Here is a 17,953-nt window from a genome sequence, read left to right on the forward strand (position 1 = left end):
TCTAAAAAAAGAATAATGCACATAACAATACTTCTTATCCAAAAGCTGAGATTGAAGATGATCAATAATTTTTTCATAAACTTCATATTTGTATCTTTCCTCATTTCTTTGAAATTTTATTATTAAACTTATTCTGCAGTTTATTTTATTTTAGTCCTTAAAAGATTCTCTCCTAAAAATATACTTTATATCCTTATTCCGATAGGGATCTTTAGGAGTGTGCGGGTTAAGGCATATTCTGATGCAGATTAGTACCGTGAGTTAATATCTCAGTCCTTTTTAAATTTTTTGACCCGAAGCTATTAAAAAAAACATTTTTTAGTTTGTTTCCTTTTAGGACAATAACACATCCAAACCCATGCGACTTGCACGACTCTATAGGTTGCCTTATCAGATCTACCATAGTTTGCAGATAAAACTTGGGATGGCAGACTGCTAGCGGATTGAAAAAGTACCAGATCATGCTGTGTGGGGTGCTGTCCCGGTTAACAATGAGGCGAACGAGATATTTGCAGATACGTCATTTAGTAGGACAACTGTCAGTTTGCTGGTTGAATTTAATTTGGTTTTTTAAATTTAAAAATCATAAATGAATAATTAAGGTTTAAGAATGATATGAGTGTACTCGTAAGGACACCCGCTATCAATACATATGAAAAACTGGCGCAATTTTTCCAAATTAAAGATCCCTATTGTTTAATTTCAAAGCAGTTTCTTTTAGTTAAGTGCACTAAGTGACGTTTTACTGGTAAAGTAGTTCAACAGTAATGGTTCCGTGAAGTTTTGTAATATTTCTAATTACTAATCAACAAAATTCATCATTGCGATTGTTCATTCAATGCCTCTTAACAACTTGACACTTTATTCCACATCTCTTCTTACCTCGCTGAAATTCATCAGTAGATATAACAAGACATCACCAAAAATTTAGTAGCTTCAAGACCGTCGTTTTTTGCAAATGCAATGTGATTAAAATAATTTTGCGACAAAACAATTTAAAAAGTACTAAATGCACTTAAGGGAATGGTATAAGTACATTTTTAAGTCAAATTTGCTTAGCTTGCTAGTGGAAAAAGTATGATAACACATGGAAACAATAAGAGATAAGTGTATCACGTAAGGTGCTCTCGCTACCGACCAGGAAATGTCGACCTGTGAGAAATTCGCCGCTATCAGAAATCAACGAAGCTACTGATTGATTCTTGGTTAATGGTTTGATAGCGCTTATAAGAGCTAATTTGCCTCCAAAGAAAATGTCTTTTGGGTGAGAGATTTTTGTTCCAATTGGTCCTCGTTATTAGCACGGAGCTGTACAAACTAATTGTTACGATCAGTTCATGAAGCCGACTGAATCCTAATAATAAACTTCTTTCCCAATGTGCAAATGTAGTCTCCAGCTATCCAGCAAGGTTGACTAGTAGAAACCGATAAAAATCACAATTCTTTCTGTTCAGGGTTTGCGGCTTGGGGCATGAAATTAGCGGTAACTAATCACGAACTGGCTTCGATTCGGTGTTTTAAAATTCGGTTTTTCGTAGAGTATGCTACTTTCTAAACATCAGAAATGAAAATAATTTCTTCTGCTAGTAGCAAGAGTGCAATTTGTTTATAGAATCGACACATAGCTGTTTAACTCTCATAGATACAAATCGTGGTCTGAGCATAAGGAGTTCCATGAGTCAGTATCATGCAGACTGACATCATCAAACTGTTACCGATACTTGTGCTGTCATAGTTGATATGACTGTTGATAACGTAAACAAGAAATACGTCTATTGTTGGGCATATTTTCCGCATAATAAATCATTACCTTCTGATGATTTCAAAAGGGTTGTATCATACTGTGCCACTCAACTCGAACAAATGTTGGCAGCACCCTCTCAGATTTTAATGAAACTTTCTGTACATGAAGACTTTGTCACAAAAGCCACTTTGCATATTTTGTCTTTCCAAAAATGATCTAGACTGTCTTTTGAAAAGAGTCAAACTTTTTTACCAATTTTTTCAAAAGGCTATAGTCTAAAAATAACAAATCCTACAAAAAATGTTGTAGGAGTGGTTTCCACAAAATTAGTCAATTTTTTTAATAAAAATATTGAAAAAATTCTTCATCGACTCCTACACTGAAAAAAATTGATTTTGAAAATATAAAGTCGGTTTACAAAAAAAACCATCTTTCATGAAATTTTGTTCTAAGATAGGTTCCTTACCTACCAAAAATACTTTACAAAACTTTTTTTTGTCCAAACTGAATTTTCTTTTTCAATGTATTTTTGTTGAAAACTAAACCAATGAAAGTCATAATCATCTCAGAATCCAATTTCTCCACTGCTAGTTGCCTGATACATGCAAAAAGTATCAGTAACGCATTTGGTATATATTCATAACAAACTTGAATGAAGACTGGAAGATTGGAAGACTGGAAAACTGGAAGACTAGAAGACTGGAACACTGGAACACTGCAACACTGGAAGACTGGAAGCCTGGCAGACTGGAAGACTGGAAGACTGCAGTTCAGTTGTTCATCTCAAAAATGATAAATGTTTGAAACAATTGATAAACTTTTCTAAAATTTATTTTATGTCTGATGGAGCAGCAGCACAATACAAAAATAAGAAAAACATCCCAATCTTGTGTAGATTCCAGTCAAAGTATGAATTAAGCGCAGAATGGCATTTTTCGCAACATCCCATGGAAAAGGACCCTGTGATGCTATTGGTGGCACTCTCAAGCGAATGGTAAAAAGAGCAAGTCTTGCTAGCGAATATGGATATACCATAACAACTCCCCGAGAGTTATATAACTGGGCAGTTGAACAAACTTATTAAAATATCATAAAATTAGGGGGTGGGCATAGCGTAGTTGGTAAATCGATTGTCTTGTACGCAGCGCACCTGGGTTCGAGTCCCGACCCCGCACAGATTTTTATAACCCGAAAAGGCGAGTGACCTTCAGGTTAAAACCTCTATAATCGAAATAAGAAAATCATAATATTAAATTTTGGCTACATATCCACTGAACAGTACAACAAAATGTCAGAAGAACTCGAAGAACTGTATAATAACGCCTAAACAATATCTGGCACTCAGAAATTCCACAGTTTTGTGCCTATTCCTGGTGGCAAAGCTGAGGCGAAAAGGTGTTCTAATTCAGAATATGAACCAAATATATTTTCCTTGTATTGAAATAATACAAAATAGCATGCATGAAGATAGTTTTAAGGCAAATGTTATATATAAAAATAAATAAATATTTATGTAAAATTCAATACATAATGTTGTGGTGGTTATTTCTTTCCCTGATCCTTCCTCAGAACTAAACACGAAAATAAAGAAGTATTAGTGGAATATTTGTTTAATGACATGAACTCTTTTCAATGGGGTTCTTGATTAATAATAATAGTTGCAAATTAGACAATATCTTCTCACAAACTGAGTTTTATTTTATTCTGATTATGATTATGACTTTCATTGGTTTAGTTTTCGACAAAAATACGCTGAACAAAAAAATTAGCTTGGGCAATTTTTTTTCAAGCTGCTTTTTTCATTGAAAGTGCCCAACTTGATTTTTTACAAGAAAATTTCATCCAAATCAAAGATGGGATTTTTTTGTAAATCGACTTTTAATTTAAAAAATCAATTTTTTTCAGTGTAGGAGTCGATGAAGAATTTTTTCAATATTTTTATTCAAAAATTTGACTAATTTTGTGAAAACAACTCCTACTACATTTTTTGTAGGATTTGTCATTTTTAGAAATTTAAAAAATTTGCTAAAAAAGTTTGACCCTTTTCAAAAGACACTCTAGATCATTTTTGGAAAAACAAAGTATGCAAAGTGGCTTTTTGTGACAAAGTCTTCATGTACAGAAACAGCAATTGCGTACCCTGATTTTTGATTCTCCATGCATGTGGGTTACAGAGGAGTACAAAATATATGGTGTATCAAGTTGTGAACATCTACGGTATCACTCTGTGCGCTCACACATATCATGAGTGCCAACACGTGGACTTCATCATAGTAGCCTGTGATTTGTCTTCTTGCAGCTTTCGACCGTCCAACAGGTAAGATGTTAAATAAAGTATCGTGCTGGATGATTCCTTTTCCAAACTGGACTATTGGGTTTTCACCGTCAGTATGATCGTAGCATTAGTCCGGTACTTATTCTGTATGCTGTGAAGTCTGTTGAAACAGGAGGCGAATAGGGGTTATAATACTAAGGCTTTGCTTTTACCCTGAACAAACTGTTGATGATTATTAGTGCGACTTTTTACGCTATGGTAACAAGTACAGAAATAGTACAGTCGTGATTCGCCTGTTGCACCACAGCCTCTGTCCAACTAACAAATTTGATTCGCTAGTTGGACCGACTGACAAAAGTCAAAAACGCTACAAATAAGACATTAATAGTGTAAAAAATTGATAGATAGATTGTCAAAGTAAATTTGACGAAATATTAGCGTTCAAATGCCTTATAGTGGGACAATGGTCCAATTAGCGGAGGTCCAACTAAAACGCAGCCCAGTTAAAAAGTGACCATCCAGCGAATCACAACTACAGTATTGGTACATATAACAGCCATTTAAATCGGCTAGAACAATTTTTTTGAGAATCTATAAATTTGAAAACCGGTTAATGGTGGAATCAGTGCCAACTGTTCGCTACACATGTTTGACAGCTGCGCTCCAGCTGCATTGCATCGATCACTGCGCCATCTAGAAACGTTTACTAAACGTGTTTCTGACGCTCGCTTTAGTCGATATGGCAGTTGTAAGTGTTTACATAAATTTTGAATCCAGCCTAAACGTCTGATATCTGTGGTATTAGCATTCAGACGGATGATGCGCGAGATCGAATCTGAATAAGGCAGATTTTTTTCGTCAGATCTAACATTTGTTCATCCTAATCTTTAAACGTTTTCTATCTTCTCGTTGGCAATGGTCGGTTGAATTCGGTATTTCTTAGCAATCTAATTCACTTAAACTCATTTTTCAATGTTAGCAGTTGCCTTTATATATCAAACATGTATTACCCACTAACACATAGACACTACAACGGAAACATAGATAACTTTATCATTTTTTTTTTCTTTTCTTTGGTGACTTCGCATTACACGAACTTTACAGTTTAAGAGAAGGATTCATAAATTATTGTGAATGATTATTAGCGGGTGTTTTCGGTGTAAAGTTGCTCGGAACAAAAAATATACTAATGAAAAACATCGATCTTCGCTTACGCAAGACACACGTAAGGCCTTGGTACATTTACAAGAATGTTTATGTTCAGATAGTTTTATACCTTCCTATTGCACCACCTTAGAACACCAGCTCTCAACAAAGAAACAGCATAATACATAAATGATAGGCTCAAGCAGGACACTTACTTTTTCCGAATGAGGACTAAATCGCAGCTAAATCATTTCAAGGCTATAGCTTAACCGTTCAGGCAATGACATAGCTTGATTCTGATTTCGTTACGGTCTTCTAAGCAAATGATCATTCTTCATTAGTGGAAAAACCTTTCCCGAAATTCTCACTTTCACATGCCTCAAACAACGAAATATTTCCACGGAAAAACTAATTATTTTCGGAAATGAAATTTGCTTTTCATGACAATGATGTATTATTTACGCTATGGTTAATACTTTTTATTCGCTCACAAGGATATTTTCTTGTCATCCAAGTGATTACACTACATAACCATACAGTAGAACGACTAAACGCTGTGTATATATGGGTGTAAGAGCTCGCAAGCAGCCTATGTACATTGAGAAACACAATATATTGATCCACTGGCAAAACTTTGTAGGTGCGGATCACTTTTCCACTCTTTCCGTATGATTCAACTTTTTCAAAGCAACTTTTCCACTAGAAAAACAACTTTCCGCGACATTTTCCAACTTCAAAACTCTGAATAAACACTTTAGCTACGTTTTTTGAGAACAATTGCTTAGTTTCGAATAGAATTAGTAGCCATTTTTTAAAAAATTGTAACGAATGCGAGCGACCATTACCTTTCTTTGTGTTTCCTGCGAACTGAATGAATGACAGATGTAATTCTAGTCTTCACCAATAAATGAAAAGCTCACCTCACAGTTGGTGGGGCACAAAAGCTTTTTCGCTTCATTGTACGCCCTTATCTAACAGATTGTAACGCTTTGGATCCGACAAACCCGTTACGTCTGTTCATTCCTGTTTCAATTGTACAGTTTTCATTGATTGGTATTTTAAAAGGATAGTGCGTAAGTGATAGTTACCACCAAGTGCGTGGTGATTATTGGTAAACGAAATGAAATTATTTCTTATAATCAACTGCAAAGACCTTCTAAAAATATTAAAATGAGCAGTGTTTGGCAAAAATAATAAAATAACCCCATCTGGTAGAAATTGAATCTCACCACACCGAGCTCATCTGGTAACCCTAGGAAAGGTGGTGTTTATTTCTGCCCTGGAACATGTTAAGTGCGCACGTCCAGCCACCATCGCTGCCAGTTGATAGAAAAGAGTCGATGTGAACAGATCGCAGATAGCGAGGAAGTGATCGCGAGGCTTCCCTCGTCCAGTTGTAGTAGAGACAGATTGGAGTAGTCAGTGAGTGAAAATTGTGGATTTGGGCATATTTTAGAAAGTTTGCTTGTTGTTGGTCTGGTAACCAGTTTTTAATGCCTGAAATAAGTCCCGTCGCGAGGAAACCTTAACCATAAGTGTAGTTTTTTATCATCTCGACTAGATGCGAGAATAAACAGAAATTGTCCGATTTCTGATTGTGTTAATATTGAATGTGATTAAAAAAATGCGTAAAATTGTCTACGTAATTTGATGTTGAAAACTGAAGAAAAATCGCAAACCAGTCACGTAAAATGCGATAGCCTAAATGTGAAAAAAGGCAACCACTCAGCAGATCTAATCGATTCAGTGCAAGTTTCTTTGTTCGCAAAACTTTGACAGGTAATCACTAGAAGCTGTAGTTTACTCTATTGGACCCAACAATAATGCAAACTTTTTCGAGATACTCATTTTAATATCAAGTCATGGTAGCTACTATATGTTTTGAGAATTAAATTGTCTAAAATAGGACGCCATCTTGTTTTATTTACGTCACCACGGCGCTGCTAATTTCAAACCCACCAGCTTCATGAAATTACGCAGATGGTCGTATTTGAACCCCCTCCGAGCGACCAAGCTCATATACACCAATACTTATCCCATCGTTTTTTGTACAATCTCTGTTTTCAATGTAACTTCAATATATGCATATGGCTTTACCGACATTTTTTTCCCTTTTTTTCTAGAGTGCGACAACGATCCCACACAAATACATATGCACTTGCTACGAGTTTGGAAAGTGTTTCCTACAGATTTTGCATCACGTAAAGTTGTGCTGTGGAAATAGTGAAAAAAACCGACGGAGAAGAACGCCTGGTGTAACCGAACCGTTGATGCACACACACAGCACGTTCACTCGCTCGGACTCGCATACATGTGTAGTGTGAGCAGTGTAGTGACGAGAACAAAGAAGCAGACCATTTGCGTCAAAAGCGAACAAAGTTTGATTGAATCTTGAAAAGCTGCAGTGCTCAAGGGAGATATTTCCTCTGATTCCGTAAAATTTCTGTGATAGCGATTCCTGCAACCGTTGTAAGAAGCCGCTGGAAGGAATCCGCGAAAGGTCGATTATCTACGCCCTGATGCCAACGCGGTTGCACGTAGTCGAAGAAACATTTGGGAAAAAGCTCTACTTGTGTTTACCGATAGCGAAGAAAGGAAGAAAGTGCATCACGCCAAGGTGAACAAAGCAGCTGAAGTGTAGAAAATATATCATCAGTGACGCAAAGTGAAGAAAAAGTCTTGTATCTGCATTCGATTATGTTGTGTACCCTGCATTTTCTTTTAGTACCGAGATATTTTTATAATAAAATAATATCAAAACGAGAAAAATTTCACTAAAAGAAACAAAGTAATCATAAACTGAAGCAGTATAATTGATGATACAAAGTAAATATAGTTTATATTTAACAAATTAATAATAAAGTGTGATAATAGTTTTAAAAAAGCAAATCGTAACAGAAAAACAATTGACTGACACAGCAAAAGCGGAGTGTGTTCGAGCTGAGCAAAGAAGAAAGTGAAACCAAGTCTACGATGACGAACTCGCACAACAGGAGTGGCCGAAATGGCAACAATGCTGAACGGTATTTCAACAATCACAGTCCGCAGCAGTGGAACGGTGGAAGTGGTAAAAGAAACAACTCTACTGGTAATACTGGTGGCAACGGAAGCCGGGGACAAAAGTCACCGAGCTCAACTTACTTTAGGAGTATTTCTTCATCGAACGCGATTCCGATAGTGAATTCCACGTCGCCAATTAGTAGCAAGAGTGCCAATTACTACAGCACCAGCTCCCCTAGTGGACGTTCACATAGCTTTAATCTCAATACCAGCTATCAGCGTTCAAGTCCTGGTGGTAGCGGTTTCAATACTTCCCTTGGATCGTACCCTGGAACCCTGCCGGGGTCACCGCCAAACTTTTCCCATTTTGCTGGAAGCAAGTGTTACGACGCACCAGCACCCACCGCTTTGCCAAAACCACCGGTACATTGGACTTCGTCGTCAGCTCCATCCATCTCTACGGTGGCATCAGCTTTAAATACTTCGAAAACATCCATCAGCAAGCCAACATCAGCGTCCGTCATCACTGTCAGGAATGTCACCAGCAAGACACCGTCGACAGCTTCCTCATCGTCGCCTAGGGTCAAAGCAAAGTCAGTGAAACCAGCAATGTCCTGTGCTGCGGCAGCGGCCAAAGCCAACCGAAATGTTGATTTCACAAACAACCTCAAAATGATCCTGAATGTGCAAGCTTAACCAATTCAAGTGTCCAAAGACAAACCTGATAGGCCGACTGGCTTAGTGCTGCCAAGATCGCTTGTTTCAAAACCACCATCCGTTTAAAATAAAAACACACCAAAGCAGATTAATATTGTGCTGAATACGTGAAGAAAAAAACAAAAGACAGTTGTAAGTGGTCTCCTGGGAAATCTGCGATAGGTTCACAAAAAAATCATCAACCCATGGAACCACATAAACAACCAATCAAAACCACCAACAGTGTACATTGTATACAAACTACTAAATTTTATCACCATCACTAAATATTACAACGATCGAAAGCAGCCAGTGAGGCGGAACGAGTAGAGTGAGTTGAACCATATGTACTAAAACTTGATTGTCAATTCTAGTTATGTATCATCGTTTTTTAAATGTTTTATTTTTAATTTGAAGCGCGTGACAATTTCTGGTCAAATTGGTCGGCCATTGCCAATGAGTATCCTAAATTTATTGTTTTCTTTTCGCAGTCTCGCTTTGCCGACCTTTTCACAGCAGTAACCAGTGGTCCCATCAGTCAAACCAGTAGAAAGTTCCTTGCATCAATTCATTCACGAATGTCATATCATCCTCATCATACGATTTCGATTAGAACAGACCAGATTACTGCTGTGAAAAGGCCATTACAACGGGACGGTAAAATTTGTTACTTTTGCATTATATACATACATATAGTCATATTCATTGTTTTCAATTTTATATTCTGTGTACATACACATAACCATGTGTTACGATACCTCACTGCGTATAGGTTGAGTTGAGGTTCGATCCATAAAGAGGCGATAATTGAAACAATTGAAAGGTACGACAAACTAAAGACCAAAACACGCTGGGTGTGTATACGTGAAGGCTCAATCTAATGCGCAAATAGAAACTCAGTTTCAAACTTGGACAACATATTTTATAATGTAGACAAAATCATCGCACAGACTATCGATTCAAACGATTTAAACATTGAAATTTGAAATTAAAATTCCATTTGCTAAAACCAGATTCGTTATTTCAAAAAAAAAAATATAATCTCGCTCTAATTGCGCATCAGCTTTGGCATTCATCGAGCAGGCGAACGCGCGAGCTTTTGATAAACTGCGCAGTTTGCTGTAGAGTAAAGATACACGAAACATAAAACAAATACAGTACAAAATCGAACTATTAAATGTATGTTTTACAATAATAACAAGCAAAGCAAATCAAACACTTACGGCTGAAAAGAGAAAATACATGTAAAACAACACACTGGTGTGAAATATTGGAAAGTTAAGCAGTGATAGCGTAAACATGATTAGCGAAGCAGAGAGAAAGAGATGCAGAAGCGCGCGCGTGTGTGTGACAATATTATAACAAAAACAAACGAGAATCGAAAGACTTATCACTACTGATAACGAGATACATTATTCAGCAAATTTGGAAGCATTCGATGGGGGTGTCGAAAGCTGCCTCACGTTGTTTCTCGTGGGCAAGCTTTCGCGTTTACTCGGCCGAAACTGGACTCCGGTATATCGCAGGAGAGATAGTTTACGGACAAAACCAATATGCGACATGGGCCATCTCTCAGGGGGCGGAGTTTGGAAACTTTGCCGACCAAATGATTTCCCTTCTTCAGTTGACAGTTTATTTCACCGTTTACGTGCATTTATGAATCCCACTTTATGTTCGACAATTTGAAGGAATTAGATATCTTGTAAATAGCACAAGTTTTAAATCCCGAAAAAATATCGTAGAAGAGAGTGTGCCTTCTAGTATTTTTTTACAAAATGGAGAGTAGACGGATACCCTACATCAGCTCAGAAGAGTAGGCTGAGAAAACAAAACATCATGTGTGTTACTCCGCCCTTCTATTCACGCATTGTTTCACTAACGGAGGGCATGATCCGATCCCGCTGGATGACGATCACTACATTAATCTGCTAGTGAGCCATGCAATAACTTACGGTCTGTTATTTTCTGTTACACTTACAGAATGTTTCGGTGCATGGAAAATAAATTATTGACCGCAATGTCCGAAAATTGTTAGGAATTGATTCGAAATTTCAGGCAGCAGAGAAAAAACGATAATTTAGCCCAGTGCAATAACGCTAATTCGGAATGAAATGTATAAAATTGAAAGTCTCACTGTTTACATAGCACCCCTTAATTACCCTGTACTATTCTATCTCGATTGATTCTTTCGTTTAATACAATAAAACAACAGCCTTAAGTCATACTATCTTTCATTTACTATTTTTGTGTTAGAAACAAAAGAGAGTCAATATTTGCAATCTAGATTCTATGTTTATCTATAAATTAGTATTTTCTGACAGATTTTTGAACTACACTACTGCAAATATTATTTTTTTGATCTCATCGTCGTATCCTTATTATTTTTTCTAAGAGTTTTCTTCCATGTTCGGACTGATTGCACATATACGAACACAGGTTTCTATGCATCAGCAAACAATTTCATCTCAATGGTTGTGTCAGTCGGTAAAAATATTAGACGCATTAATTTATGAAACCTTAAACAGGAAAACTGATAGTCGAGCTTATGAAACTAAAAGCATGTTCTAGAGATCGTCATTTCCTGAGGACGGTCATTGATTTTTTCCCTGTACAACTTCTGATCTCACAAAATCATTTTATCGAGTAATGTGTACTTTTCATTACCATACATGAGATTCTTTGATAAATTGTGAAACATTGATTTATTCTCAAGTGAAGACGCTTAATCCCTCTGGATAAAGACTCGTCATCTTTATCGTTTGTTTAACATTTATCTGTCAATGTCATTCCAATCGAGCACGAGACCTGTCAAATGCACTCTATCCGAAGAAAATCGCTTCGAATCCTTCTGGAACGACGGCTATTGACGGGTTTCGTGCTCGATTGAAATGACACTGACAGATAAATGGTAAACAAACGATAAAGATGGTGAGTCTTTATCCAGAGGGATTCCGCGTAAAAGCCAACTGTCAAAATTCTCTTTGAAGGGAAATTCCGGACAAACCGTTACTGGCCGAGTGCAGTTCACAGCACCATAATGAAAGTGAAATTTTTTCTCTCTTGTTTACTACCAACATCTGTGATTGGTGAGTAATCGTTTATCTGGAATTTTCACTCAAAGTGAATTTTGACAGTTTGCTTATATACCCTAATCATATGTTTGTCGAGAACTATCAGCAAATTAAGAAACCGTCTACATGTTCTGGTTGCGTGCAAACCTGTGATCGTATGTTTATTTTCAGAAAACCGCCTAGATTCATCCAATCAATAATAATTAATTTTTAACTCTTTTTGCCACCTTAGTATTTAGTTTGTGACACAAATCATCAAAATTGATATACCATAGAGGAAAAACAAATGAAATACACACATATTGTATAGCGATTAAGTAACATTTAAAGCAAACTCAAACATATTGGAAGAATTCATTGTGAAAACGTGAACATTACCAGACTTTAAACACGCAAAACAACAAAATAGCCACACCCTCACGCCCTTGTAATACAGACTTATTTTCTCATTCAACTACATGAATCAGTAACTTAATTAATCGATAATAGTAGTTCATGCCAAAATCACAGCTAGGCCGAAAAAAATACTAGGTAAAATAATGATTTTTTATTCTGAATATGTAATGTTCAGCGTTTGTTTGTTGACGAAAACAGTCGATACGAAGTATCGTTAAATTAATCCTGCGAACAATCGAAAAATGGAAAATTCGTTACTGGTTCCTTACTCAGATAGGTTTGACGTGAAAAAAATATCTCTTCTTATATACTTTGTTTCTATTATTGGTTAGTTTTAAAAATTTCCTCAAGAGAAAAAAGGTCGAAATCTGGTTTAGAGGTACGTTCTTTTCATCCCCTTTTCTTTGTGACCCTCTTCTGACTGAAATGAGAAAACAAACAGCTGCCAGTTTTCTTAGCGACGAGACACCTATAGTTAACATAAGGGACCATTCATAAATTACGTAACGCAAAAATTGTCCAAAGTTGACTCCCCTCCCCTATGTAATAAATTGTCACAAATTTCTCTATCCCTCTTCCCCTATTACGTAACAAATTCTTTGATTTTTTTTTCTTCAGTAAAAATATATTACGCAACGTTCTAGCCTTACTACCCCTTCCCATATGTCACAATTTGTTCTCCTTCCCCGCTCCTTTAAAAACGTTACGTAATTTCTGAATGGTCCCTAAGTATGTTTAACTGCTATTTTCCCCTCGAAAATTTCATGCTGTGACCGGTTTCAACCGATGCCTCACGTAAAAGAAGTCATTCTTCATGCCACGGTAAAAACTTATTCACCTGTATCGCTTTTGTTTCGAGATAGGCCCATACCTGTCTATGTAGTAAACTGCCCATGATCGCATATTTGTCCCGTTTTCTATGGGATTTTCTATCTTCATGGGACTCATTTGCGATCATGGGTTGTAAACAGGTCAGAACAAGAAAATTTTCAAAATCAATCCTAGCGATCGATGCTATTTATTGCGTTGCGTATAAAAGGTTAGCTTTGAAACAAAATTCTTTACATGTGTGGGAACTTTCATACATACACTCGGTTACTATGCGGATAAATATACTTCAATCTTTAATAAATAATGCCCAAAGTTTACTTCCTATCTCCCAGGACGCCACAAATTAAATAAATTAGATTTATGTTGCCCGATAAACTTGTACTTGTACAACTCCCCCTCTTCCATATGTCACAAACAGCCTCATTTCAACCTACACCCTCCTCCGTCACCCAAAAAGCGTGACTTAATTTATGAATGGTCCTTAACCTCGCGTCACTCGCACTGTGTGTACGGCGTTCGGAAAATCTAGCGAAATCGTCTTAGGAAAACCAGCAGCTGCTCTTTCAGTGAGCCATTTACGCGACTTCCTGTGGGTTAAAGTGCAAAGGTTTTGAACGGTTTCATGCGCTTGTTTCAATTACTTCTCATGCATTTTTTCTCTTTCTTTGCGCCTTCCTCTCTTTAGATCTAAATCTATAACTATTTTAAGAAATTTTATCAAGAAACAAACAAAAAACACAAAAAAACGCCAGCCTATCTGAATAAAGAGCGCTCCGGCTGATTGACCACGTATCGTTTCTAAGCAAGAAGTAAGTAACTTTTTGGAAATGCAAAAGAACAATTCAAAAAAAAACAACACGCTTCGCACCCAAAACTCAAACTCTCGGATAATCGAACAACATCAGCTCTGGAGCGGAATGTCCCTCCCACTGAGCGCGAGAATATAACCGTTTCCGGAGCAAAACGAATGAAGAAACATACAACTGCGATATACATAATATAACAGCCAATACTGCTAGACATTATTTTCTTTATTTTGAAACAAACAAACAAACATGTACAGAGCAAGCCGTCGGAAAATAAATAAAAAACGGAATGGTTTTAGGGAGATTCTAAACTCTAAAAGTGTACACCGTTCGTTCTACATATGCAAGGATGGAAGTCAGGAAAACTCACACGCACATACGAGAAACCGCATTTCACGTACTTTTCTGTATATTACAGAAAACATAGAAATATCCCTTGCAGAGAATTTAAGAATAAAAACAGAAACAAAGTGTGCTGCGCGTGAGTGTTGCTTTGCTTAATGGGTAAAGACTAGAACCGGTCAAAACAAACACAAGAAAATTGAGATTGTAATGGTAAACGGTGGACGACCTTTAGATTCGTAAGTGTAATAAATATTAGATCTTAAACTATAGAGATGAGACAAAAAAGGTAGAAATGTTCGTAATTGTTCTGTGATCCCTATTTCGTTTAATGTTACTGCTTTTTTCGAGAGGTAAAATGTAGCAAAATGGATTTTTTTTTTCAAAACAGTTGGATGGATTCACACGAGTGAGAAACTTGAGTACTGGTAAAAAGCAGTAACCATTAAAACACGTGCTCGGTGAATTTCTGAATTTACCAATCACGTCAATGATAAATTCTGTACTAGACTTTTGTAGCGAGCAAGTAAGTAAAACTGAACCAATTCCTTGTAACACAAAAACGCCATGTACTGTATCAACAATCATAAATTACTGTAGTCCTGAAATATTTCACAGCTTTCAAAAATGGTTCTATTTGAAAAAAAATGAAATTGTTCGAAAACTAATGCTTGTACGACAAATAAGATAACAACTATGTAATTCGGTCAGGATTTCGGTTCAAAACCATTGAAAAATTGTAAACAACCAATGATAATCAAATTCAGTTCTGTTTTATATCTCAATTGTAACAAAACATTGTGACAAAAGATTGTGATTACTTTGAATTTTATGAGAAAAAAATCGAGAATGGAAAAAAATCTGTCCATTCAACAAATCGATGATAGTAGAAAAAAATTATCATCTACTATCGGAAAAAATAAAAATAAACGCAAAAAATAGAAAACAATCCAAAAGCCACCCCAACCCGTTCCATGCAAAAAACATACAAGCAATAAGCCCTCCCGTTCCTTCATTCCCCATTCCTACCTTCCACCGCTGACCCCACGTGTCCTTCCCCGTGTTCCAACTTTCCCCCCATGGGGTCAGCCAAAATATATTACCAAAGAATTAAACTGAAATTTTCCAACCAACGATCGGGCACTCGTCGTCGTAAAGATGACACATGCATTGCGTATCCGCATGCAATGGCAGGTGAGTCGAACAAATCGGTGAATAAAAATCATTTTATTGCGTTTTACTTCATATTTCACCACTTCTTGTAATGGCGTTCAGTAGTCATCAGCAAACAATGCGGAATTGTGCGCAATCAAAGCACCATAAACGCCATTTAAGGAAGAGCACTAATCTTGAAAGAAATTCCCATTTATTTGACATTATTGCATCAGTATTTCAGTTTTGGGTTGGGAAATTACACAAACCGTATACTTTTTTTTTATTTTGATTATAGAAATTTTAACATTAGGGTCCTTCGCCTCTTTCCGGGATAGAGAAATCTCTTTTGGAAAAATCTCTAACCCTATGTACGGGTTTGGGACTCGAACCCAGGTGAGCTGTGTATAAGACACAAACCGTATACTGCCCATGTGCTATGGGAATCGCTATACACATAAGACAATTATGCGTTGAACGGTAGTATAGTACGACCTGAAAGAGAACCCCTCCGAAATCAATTTTCTTTTTGATTTTGAAAAAATGGTAACTACACAAAGTTTGCTGTCCCGTGGTGAAGCCATTTAAAAAAAAATGAAAGGTGGCTTTTTCAATACAGCATAAAACCAAAGTTTGTATGGACATATTTCTTCACAACGATTTAGTAGAACCCATAAACTCCTGGTAATTTTCGGTTTTATTCTGTTCCACAGTTCAGATAGTTTGGAAAATTCGTTGGCAAAAAAATGTTTAAAGTTCCAAGGAGATTTTTAAAAATTGTCCTTTGGAAAATTTTGTTTTTCAAAACTTATTTACTACTACCAAGGTATCAATTTTTTTACGTTTTTTGGGGCTTAAACTTCACACTTTTTCTGAGTTACCACAAAACCAACAAAATTACATTTTCTATGCAGATTTCTTGCTTAGGCGGCTCTTACCAAAGTATAATTCTGTCATCCCTTCAAAAAATTAATTTCGAAATCAGGCTGATACTAATATTTTTAAAAAATATGTCCCAATTTTTTGTGAAGGTAGCGGATTATCAAACAAAATAAACAAAATATTTTTTTCAATAAGGCATAAAAAATATTTTGACCGATAACATTTTTCTTCCATCACCCATCCATACAAAAGTCGGACAAAACCTCAAAAGTGGCCCGCATTTGATAAAAACTTCACATTAAGGTGATTGTGTGACGCTGAGTTCATATTTGATGTTTATTTTTTAATTTCTCCTACCTCCAAATTATGAGATTTAAGGTGGTTAGAAAATTCAATATTTATGAATATAAAATGCAATATGTCTGAGTGTTAATTTTCAAAAAAATAACCGTGGCGAATTTTTTAGCAGAATATATATATATATATATATTCAATCATTGATAATGCTGAGCGACATTTATAAATTATATTACGAACCCTGGGTCTCCTTCAGCCATATCATAAAAAATCACTGTTTTCATTCCTCGGGACAGAAAGGGGCAAAACAGTTTGATATGAAATTAACAACCACATTGAACAATATGACTTAAATTTAATGCACGTTTTATTATTTTTTCGTCATACCTGAGCGAGAAAAAAGTTTGTATCGAATAAATCGAAGGGCAAGTATAAGTAGAGCGAAAAACCTGTCAAATGAAACGAGTTCTGTAAAAAATCGAACGTTCATTCTCAAGATCCAATTGTTCGAGGAGACTCTATTCAACCTGTTCACAAATATAGAAGAATGTTAAATTATTAAATACCCACAATAAAATTTTTAGGTTTTCGAATGTAAGGTGTCAAAAATAGTGGCTCCAACAAAAGGTGTTTTGAAAACCGACCTCATCTGCTGGCACGATACAGGTCGCAATTAGTCGTCTATAAGCAAACAACCAAAACAATCTGTAAGGTTGGACAGAGAAAGGGTAAAATTCGCAAACGAAAAATTCAGATTTTTTCCACACCGTATGTCAGATCTTCATAAAAATCAATCAGCAGTACTGTAATAACATTCTACATACGCTGATTGATTTTTATGAAGATCTGACATACGGTGTGGAAAAACACTGAATTTTGCGCATTCTCTGTCCAACCTTAAGACTACATTTCATAGAGACGCCCCAATCTAAAAAAACATGAAGAAAATTAAAGGGTTGTGTACAAGACACGACCGCAGTCACATTGAAAATGCAGCATTTTTGGTGTGGCTTTCGCTTAGTGGCAGGGTTGTCACATTCACTAATTTTCTTAAAGGTTTTGCAGAAATCGTCGGTGATTATTATTTTTAATATTTGCTTATATTATGTAGCACACACTTAATACAAGTTAATTAAAGGAATTTTCTAATTCAAATCTTTTTTTCGTTATATATTCGTCCCAATAAGGACAGTTTGCTAATAACCATGTTTTGGGTAACGGACGAAAATCCTATGGAACGATTTGAACCTTGCCTGCACGACTAATAATAACGGTGTTAACCAGCAATTCGCCATCTCGCTTCGCCATCGTCATT

At 36.3% G+C, this 17,953-nt stretch overlaps 1 protein-coding gene and 1 long non-coding RNA gene across 8 annotated transcripts in view; one reads left to right on the plus strand and one right to left on the minus strand.

Moving 5' to 3' along the window:
- LOC131683774 (RING finger protein 44-like) overlaps nt 1–6,059 on the minus strand; it is an 85,847-nt gene extending 79,788 nt beyond the window's left edge. For 5 of the 7 annotated variants that reach the window (XM_058966050.1, XM_058966058.1, XM_058966057.1 and 2 more), the window contains exon 1: nt 6,011–6,059. The gene's annotated coding sequence lies outside the window, so the exon portion shown is untranslated. Of the gene's footprint in view, nt 1–5,380; nt 5,954–6,010 lie in introns of those variants that run through there. The other 2 variants (XM_058966054.1, XM_058966055.1) reach the window with 2 other exon arrangements.
- A 439-nt stretch (nt 6,060–6,498) lies between these two features.
- On the plus strand, nt 6,499–15,402 carry LOC131683784 (uncharacterized). Its single transcript, XR_009304564.1, has 2 exons — nt 6,499–6,944; nt 7,289–15,402. It is a non-coding gene; the product is annotated as an uncharacterized LOC131683784 (long non-coding RNA).
- Nucleotides 15,403–17,953: the final 2,551 nt, after the last annotated feature.

The sequence above is a fragment of the Topomyia yanbarensis genome, chromosome 2 (assembly GCF_030247195.1).
Source record: "Topomyia yanbarensis strain Yona2022 chromosome 2, ASM3024719v1, whole genome shotgun sequence".
NCBI classification, from domain to species: Eukaryota; Metazoa; Arthropoda; class Insecta; order Diptera; family Culicidae; genus Topomyia; species Topomyia yanbarensis.